Raw genomic sequence first — 9,862 nt, forward strand, 5'->3', positions numbered from 1 at the left:
TTATTTTTGTAATTAAAAAATTTGTTTTTTTTACAAAAATAAGAAAGTTTTTTTAATTACAATTTTTTTTATTACAAATGAAAAAATTAATTACAATTTTTTTGTTTATTTATTACAAAATTTTAAAAATATTAAAAAAAGTTTTTTTAATTAAAAAATTATTTATTTTTTTAATTACAAAATAAAAAATTATTAAAAAATACAAAAATGCATCCACGTCAGCATTGACTGGGTCAAAATTGGGCTAGGGGGCCAAAATTGCAATAGAAAGTAAACTTAAGGGGTCTGGAAAGAGTTGTTTTTTAGGGGGCCAAAATCGCAACTTTGGAAAACTTAGGGGGCCAAAAGTGTAATTAAGCCAAGAAGAAATTAAAAGAAGACATCCATTCAATGAACTTTAATATATATTTTCTTCTATGGTTTGGATCTTAAATAAATAGAAGAATAATCGAGTTACTAGGTATTCAACCCGTGCGTTGCACGGGTTTGACTAAAATACGGTTAAATAATATTATTATTTTTTATTACAATATTTTTATTGTTTGATTTTATTACAGAGATAATGATAAATCCCAAATATTATTTCTTTATGAAATTGAAGAAAAATTAACCTTTGCAACGACCATGTTATACTTAAAAAACTATATAGATTTGATTTTAATAATAATAAATTATTTAATTGACTAAAAAACTATAATCTTGATACAATCCACTTATAATTTTTTCATTTAAGTACACTCAGTTTTGGTTTGAAATATTTTGTTTATATATAACAACAAACTTTTTAAAACTTGTCAAAAAAATAAATAAACTTTTTGAAAATTGGGAATTGAAAAAATAAAAAGTGTTTCATTTGATAGAATTATAATTAGAACTGCTTGTTTAAAAATAAAAGTCGAGGGTTTATTGACACTAAAAAAATAAATAGAGCTTTATAGACATTATTAAGGTATAACCTTAAATTCAATTGTTTTTTGTTATAAAAGAAAATATGCATAGCATATGGTTTAATCTTTGGTTGCTTTGTCTTTTTTCATCTTTTATGTTTTTGTGAATTATGCATCAACATCCCACTTTTAATCTCTTATATATCTTACTTATGTTCTCTCGTATTCATTGAAATTCAATTTTTGTGGCGACAAATTTTCTTTTACGTTCCTTAATTATGTCCCTAAATAGTTGAAGCCATTTTGTTAATGAATTGTATTTAGAGATGATTGGTATAATTAAACATACTATTATTATATTTTAGTTAATTTTTAAAAAAATATTGTTGAAGTCATTTTCTTAATTAATTATCGTGACATTTAGTTGTAATATACTATAAAGTTAGCTTTAGAATTTGAATAGTGACTTTAATTGTAGTTTAAGTCCCTTATTTGTACTTAGTTTTAAAATCATTCAATTTGGTCTCATATTCAGATTATTGGATTTAATTCCGCGATATAAAATTGTTACCTTCATATTATTGGATTTAAGTTCGCGCTATAGAATTATTAAATGATGTGACATGTGATCTAATAATGTCATGGAATTGCAATATCTCAAAAAAAGCCAGACAATTATCAACAATTATTGATTAATTATATTAGAAAATGTAAACCATGCATCAACGTAGATAGTTTAACATAAACTTCAATTCATTACTCCAACCATTAACCGAAATTAACATAAAAACAATTAAAATTTAACTTCAATAAATAGGACAATTATTTTTTGGTCAAGCCTTCCTCACCTTAAATATTACATTAAAAATAAAGAATCATACAAACAACCTTGAGCCACCACATTCGATCATAGAATCAGTCCCAGTTAACGACAGTAGCATACATCCTATTAGGAGGATTATTGATCGTGAACAAAATAACGTTACCAACTTTTAGGCCCTTTTCAAGAACAAAGTCGTACCATCCTCCCCCTATGTATTTATGATGCATGCTTTTTGACGCAGTGTGAACATCACAATCATAAGATTTACCGGTTTCTTCATCAAAAAGGAGAATTTTAGATTGATTGATATACAAACCATTCTCAACAACATGTCAAGGAAAATGCTACAATAGATTTGTCAAAAAATCATACAAATTATAATTAATCAACAACAACTTAACATGAAAACAACAAAAAATGCTTCGTAAATGCCACTAACCAAAACATTGTTTCCATCCAAAATAGAAGCAGTAACATTATACTTCCAATAATGAACATTGACATTTTGAACATTCCCTAATTCAGTCCCATTGACTTCAACTTCAATCTCATTCATTTTTCCTTCAATCCAAATGATATATAATATAAACAAATAAATCATATTTTTCAGCCATTAAATAAAATACAGAACCAAAGAAAGGCACATCCATAAAAGACACACCACCATCATAACATCATTTCCATGATGCAATTCCACCCTGTTGTCTTTATTTTCCAGGCTAGACTAAAATGAAATTTCTAATGTATAACTTTAGGTGATAGTGATTTCTATTATTAGTAGAGATGATAGAAATGTTTAGATAGAGAATGAGAATATGAGAATTTTTTTAACTGAAGTTTGGATATATTAGATAGATTGATAGATTAAGAAGGATGTGGAACTTTCTTAGAGGTGACACATTATCACAATATTTGCTCAAGAATGAGTCAAGTTTAGTGATACATATTTTTTGCTATAGATATTTACATACCTGGTAAAAATTCACGAATCATGTTTCAAATTTTGCCTCATGACATGAACAAATATGAGAAAATCAAAATAGTTTATATATTATAATATTGATATGAAAAATAAATATTTAAATTTGACAGTGTGTTTACTTGTAGTTGGAGTTTTGAGGAGATAAATCTTGATATAGAGACTTAAATTGTACACAAATTGGTTTTTCACTTGTTGAGCCGGTAGAACGTTCGATTGCTCAATTGCTCAATTGTGTCAATTACGTTGGAATCCTTATAGTCTTTGCAAAAATGGGTCATACGGCACTATAATTTCTTTTTTCTGGCATATAGGATTCCAAACATAAAAAATAAATCCTTAAAAAAAAAAACATAAAAAATAAAAAGAGGTAACCGATTCCCTCAAAAAAAAAAAAAAAAGAAGTAACCGATGGATTATTTTTCTAGCTAATAGACCCTGATGTATTAATTATGCAATATGCATAAAGTCAAATTAATGGGGAGTTTTTGTTTGAAGCAGTAACTTTAATGGAGAGTTAATTCGTAACTTGTATGGGAATTTAAAATTAGAATGAAAAATTGAATTGAAAAAATAATATGTAAAAGAGAGCATGCATTAGAGCAAGTGTCAATCCTAGAACAAAAGTAAAAAAAATTGGGAGCTTCCTTAGAAGGACACGTCAGCAAAGTGTAGCTTAGAATGCATGTATATAGATATTGTAAAGAGATTCTAATTAGTTCTTATTAAGGTTCATTCAAGTGATTAAGGTCGAATATTTGAAAGAGTTTCTTTTGTTACAATGCAAAAGAGAAAAGGTTGAACAGAGTTCGAAAAGAGAGTTCAAGTCTAAGCTATCCTCTAAACAAAAAAAGAGTCTGAGTTAAACTAACATTTACTTTTCGACAAAAGAAACTAGCATTTGCTTGTATATATAAAAAAAATATCGTATACTCCCTTTTTTGTTTTTTATCAATTGTATACTCCCTTTTCATACTTTTTTTTGGACAGATATTGTGTACTCCCTTTAATACTTAACATATGAAAGATAATACAAAAATCACGAAATATGAAGAGGTTTTTTAATTCTTTGAAATTTAAATCTTATTCCAATTTTTATTTTTGAAAGAAAATCTTATTCCAAGCATATGTATTTAACATTCAATAACTTATTTTAGTATGTGAGTGTTATACCCTAATTTTGGACCTAAAAATACTAATTCAATTCTTCTTTTCTTGTATTTCAAGTCATTTGATATGTCTCTGATCAATTGCATCTTTCTCTGCATTTTATTTCAATGTTATTTGCAAAATTCACATGCAAGGGTATTTTAGTCATTTCCTATGTCAAAATTACTTTCAGTCTTTTAAAAATTTGTTTAAGTCCTTTCAAGGAGTTTGAATAAGTCTCTGTTTCATTCTATGTCAAAATCCATCTCAAAAAAAATTGCATTTGAAGTCATTTTGAGTCAGATTTGCCCCTAGGGGCATTTTAGTCTTTTCAAGTGTCAAAACTCTGTTCAAATCTTAAAAATTGTCTCTGAGTCTTTCAAATTGGTTTAAATAAACTGTTGTTTCAATTCTCTGTTAAAAATCCATTTTAAAATTGCATCTGAGTCATTTTCAGTCGTTTTAGCCCTAGGGGCATTTTGGTCATTTCACACGAAATTTCGGCAGAGAGAGGTTACTTTAAAGTACCTCATTTAGGCCATTGGTTCGTTTTAGTCCGTTTTAATCGTTTCACTTTACGTTTATTTCCAAATTACGTTTTTTACCAATTTTATTATTAATTACTTTTAAGTCCTTTTTTGTCATTTTTTTGCATTTCAGTCCTTTATTTTTTAGTTAATTGCAGAGTAGTCCTTTTTGTCCCAGTCACAGTCCAGTACACGTGTCAGTGTCTTATTTGTCCAGAAAGTTTGTTACAAAGTTATGCCACATGTCATGCTCATATTGGTCCAGGAATTTACACATCAGCTATAAAAGCTGACTCAATGGTCAAAGTCAAGGATCACCATTCACTTTCTGCCAACTCAACAACACAATCACGTTTCTCTCTCCCAGATCAAAAGGATCAAACCCAGAATTTCACAAGAACACGATGAAGGTTTGAGCAATCTTCAAACCCTAACCGTTTCTCAACAACACAATCCCACACAAATTCATACAGAATTCATCATCAATTACACCATTCAACAACAAATTTCACCAGAAAACGAATCGAACAGTCTCAAATCCACAATCAATTGCAACAAGATTCAACAAATTCCACAAATTCGAAGAGGTTCTCAGAGATTCGCCAAGGAATCATCATCATCGAACCATAGTCTCTGCAATTCTAGCACGAAGTTCACCATTGAAATGGTGAATCACGCGATCACAGAGAAGAGGTGAGAAGAGGAGGGATCGAAGAAAAGTCTGATCATAGAATACAAAGAGAAAGATTCAACAAAATCAAAACGAAGTCCAATTCGAGCCAATCCGAAACCCTAGGGTTCCGAATCAAGTGTTGAAGGAACTTCGAATCTGCAAAAATCAAAACGGTTAGGGTTCGAACTTCTTCAGAGGATCAAAAGACGAAGAAAGAATCTCTCAATCCTCGTCAGGAATTCAATCGCTGCGAACTGTTCAGGTACCATTCCTCATCCCTCAATTCGATCTATGTAAGATTATGTGATTCTGAGTTTATCACCGTGATGTTGCTTCGTTTGTGAGCCTAAGAGCCAGGCCTTTACATCTTTAGATCTAGCGAAATCTAGGAAGTTCTTGAATGTTTGAGTGCCAGAAATGGAAACAAGAGAGGAGGACGATGCTTTCTATGTATTTAGTTTTAAAAACGGCGTCAGATCGTCGGAGAAGATGAAGATTCCGATGAATCTTCATCTTCCTCCGCCGTCAACCACCGTCCTCCGCCTCTGTTTCCAGTTTCCGGCAAGGCCTCTAAACCTAGAGAGAAGGCAGAGCGTTTGAAGTTAGAGAGAGAAGTGATGTGTGTTTATGTGGTGTCTGCGTGTTCCAATGTATTTATACCTGCTATGATCACACGCGCGCGCGTGTGATCTTCCTTTCGCTGAGCTCCTGCAATTTTAACCATTGATTTCCCTTCTGATGTACGTGTACGGTCTAGATTGTGTGTTAAGGTGTACCTGATGTATCTTATTGTGTGCTGTGCATTGCTAACCGTCAGATCTAGGTCAAGCGTGGACCTGGATCAATCCAAAGGCTGTGAAGCCAATGGATGATCCAGGATCCATCAAAGACCATGGGCCTGGGTCTCTTTTTGCTGGATTTCGTCTGTTTCTTCATTTTCTTGCTGTCTGCACCACGTTGCATGCTTTTTACACCTCTTGCATGTCAAAATTTCTTTAAGAAATTCCAAATAAATTTCCACCAATTCTTGATAACTTTCTTGATGTTTTATAACCTTGTTGCATAATAAAAACTTGATAAAAAAATATGTGTAGCCTTTTTTACCATTCTTGATAAAACTAGTAATTTTCTTGTACTTTTTAGTCCAAAAAATCCTTTAAAAAATTCCTAAAAAATTCATATAGGCTTCTTGATAGTTTTGTAGCATTTTGTGATAATTTTCATATTAAAATTGGTTGAAAAATAAGGTGTTAATTTTCCTACTATTTTGTGGTATTTTGTGCTAAAAATAAATGAAAATTTGATTGATTTTAATCCCAATTGCTTGATGAGCACTTGTGACCTATACCACTTGATCTCATAGGGTTTTAGCTGCTGTTTGTGTTTAATATTGTTGCATATTGGTGAGTTTTAGTTGGTTACTTAGCTTACAAGTTAGTTGTGTAGTTAAATAATGCAAATATGCTTAAAATTTGTTCTAAGATGCCAATTAAATCATGTTGCCTTAATTCCCATTCCAAGATTTGATTCCAAACCCTTAAAAATGTATTGGAATGTGAGAATTATAGGTCATATGGCTCTTGCATTCTATGAACAAATTTTAGTCATGTTTGCACTCTTTTGCCTTTATTTTGGTTTATCTTCTATCCTTTATGTTCTAATATTTCTCTTGCTTTATTTCCTTTGATATTGTCATGTGCTACTAACTCCTTTCATTTCATGTTTCATATTCATCACAAGCATATCCATTTCATCCCATATTCATCTCTATTCCTTTCTTGCAATTTAATTTGTACCAAAGTTAGAATGTAAACACTTAGGAGTTTTTGTAATATTTTCCTTTATGCAATTTCAATTTCTTGGCAAAGAGGCCATAGAATGTATCTAGGGTATGATGTAATAAGGACAATGGACTCTAATAATGTACACCGACACAAACACCGACACATGCACACACCTCACTTTAAATATAGCTAGAATATGCGTGTTTAGATGTATGTTTAGGATTGTATGTTTAGATGAATGCCTAGGCTTTATACTTAGAAAAATCAATTTTCCAAAAAATGTGAACAACATCATTCAAACTCTTTTTCATAATAAACCTTGGGATCAAAATCCCATTGTAATTTTCCCTTTATTTTCTTAATCAAATTTTAATGAACTTTAATCATGCTTAGACCATGTTTTGCAAATAACTAATCCCACCTCACCTTTTCTAAATCTCATGCCCTTGAGGCCTCTTTCTATTCTTCAAACTCCATTTTCAAACTTAAAATCAACCAACAAAAACAAAAACATTTTTTGAAGAGAACTACGGTGGATTTGATCCCTTAAACGGGTACGTAGGCAAGGAACAAAATTCCTTCAATTCAACTAAAATAAAAATTCAAAAACATTCTTCTCCCTCCAATTCTTCACTTAGAACATTCTTAGTTTTAATAAACACTTTCAAAATAGCATTTAAAAATAAAGCGCGCGCGTAGAAATTAAAGACGGTTCCTATAGGATACTATAGTCATTATGGGTGCCTAACACCTTCCCGTAGCGAAAACAACTCCCGGACCTCGATTCTCAAGGGTTTTGCTTACTTTTTCCCTTCCCAAGAAAAAATAAGATATCACCGGTTTAAAAGGTTCAAACGTAATCAATGTCTGACACCCGAAAACCAAGATAAAACAGCTGGCGACTTCACTGGGGATATTCGAGAGTTACGCCTAGTCTTTATTTCCACGCTTGCGCTTGTATTTTTACTTGTTTCTTTTACTTGCTTTCCTATGTGAATAAATGTTTAATTTCTTGCAAACGTGTGGGGTGAGAATATCAAAAGTCCTGCACCCGGGCTGAGTGAACTTAGGATTTAGGAGGGATATAATCGACAATTCATTCCGGGGGTTGCCTCGTGTTTTGGATTATGCGATCAATCCCACATAGCTGAGGCATTTTGGGGGTGATGTTGTCGGCGCGTGTTGTCGCGTTTAGGCACTTTACTTCTAATTGTTCTATGACGCTATGAACCATAGATAACCAAACCCATCCATGGCCATTTTTTAGGACGTAGTGCGGAGGCTAAACCGAGTGTTGTCTCGAGTTTTAGTCGTCACGCGATACTACACTCAAGTTAGACCTTCCGCGGATAATCATGGAGCGAGTGTTGTCTCGTGACACCATGATATACGTCGGAGAGGTTGCAACTTGGGAACCTTTTTAGAACCTGGTTACTATTATCCTAAAGCCCTAGATTCACCGGACACCGTGTCCACCCATGACTCCTCGACTTTGAACCTCAACCCACCATGTTTTCTCCGAACTTGAACATAATCATGCATACATGCATACATGCATAAACCTTTTCCCATGCATTTGTCGGAGGACTTAGACAAGTCATCTTTTGAACATCACGGATGTGAACACCAAGTGATACCATCTCAACTAAACTTTTAGTTTTGCTCAAGATTTTCAAATAAAACCATGTTTCTCCGTGATGTTCACAACCACTTTGACAAAGTCCTCTGACAAAAAAGAGTCTTTTCGCATTTGCATATCATGCATCATATGCATCATTCATCGGTCACAAATGGCTTCCCGCGCTCATTGTCTCCTGGTTTTGTCTGCCGCAGTCTGAAAAGTGGCTCGTGCTCGCAAAGTTTACCAACCGGATAGAGTTCATCAAACCAGATAGAGTTCATCAGACAAGATTGTACAAGAGAAGAAACATGGCTAACCTTGAGGAAGAGAATGCCAGCCCCTCGGGCCAGCCCATTGAAGAGTCTAACTTAGACGAGATTCTGAGGCTTATTAAAAAGAGCGATTATAAAATTGTTGACCAGCTGCTGCAGACTCCATCAAAGATATCCATCTTGTCTCTGCTCCTGAGCTCAGAAACTCACAGGAAAGTGCTGATGAAGGTACTGGAACAGGCCTATGTTGATCATGAAGTCTCTGTGGATCAGTTCGATGGAATAGTGGGTAACATCACTGCTTGCAACAACTTGGGGTTTGGTGACGATGAACTCCCCGAAGCAGGGAAACACCACAACTTGGCTCTGCATATCTCGGTACACTGCAAGTCTGACATGATATCCAACGTGCTGGTGGACACTGGATCCTCCTTGAATGTAATGCCCGAGTCTACACTAAGGCAATTGAGTCATCATGGGATTTCTCTGAGGGGTAGCAGCTATCTGGTTAAAGCTTTTGATGGATCCCGCAAAGATGTTCTCGGGGAGGTAGACTTGCCAATTACCATCGGTCCAGAGACATTCCAAATCACTTTCCAAGTCATGGACATCAATGCTTCGTACAGCTGTCTCCTTGGAAGACCGTGGATTCATGACGCTGGGGCAGTCACTTCTACTTTGCATTTGAAGCTCAAGTTCATGAGGAACGGTAAGATCGTCACTGTGCATGGTGAAGAAGCATACCTGGTTAGCCAAGTATCATCTTTCTCTTGTGTTGAAGCAGGGTCCGCTGAAGGGACGTCGTTTCAGGGCTTGACTGTGGAGGGTACAGAACCCCGAAGGGCTGGTGCTAGCATGGCTTCACTGAAAGACGCCCAGAAGGATGCTCAAGAAGGGCAAGCTGCTGGCTGGGGCAAAGTGATTCAGATTTTGGAAAACAAGCGTAAAGAGGGCCTTGGATTCTCCCCGACCTCTGGCGTTTCAACATGAACTTTCTACAGTGCTGGGTTTATTAATGCTATTGCTGAAGATACTGCTGAGAGTAGTTATGTGCCTACATTTGTTGTACCAGGAGGCACTGTGAGAAATTGGGAGGCCATTGATATTCCTTTAGTCATGCATGCTTCCATGTAATGTGTCTTGTTGC

Source organism: Medicago sativa, chromosome 2 (assembly GCF_051527215.1).
Source record: "Medicago sativa cultivar Bolivia chromosome 2, Bolivia_mono, whole genome shotgun sequence".
Classification (NCBI taxonomy): domain Eukaryota; kingdom Viridiplantae; phylum Streptophyta; class Magnoliopsida; order Fabales; family Fabaceae; genus Medicago; species Medicago sativa.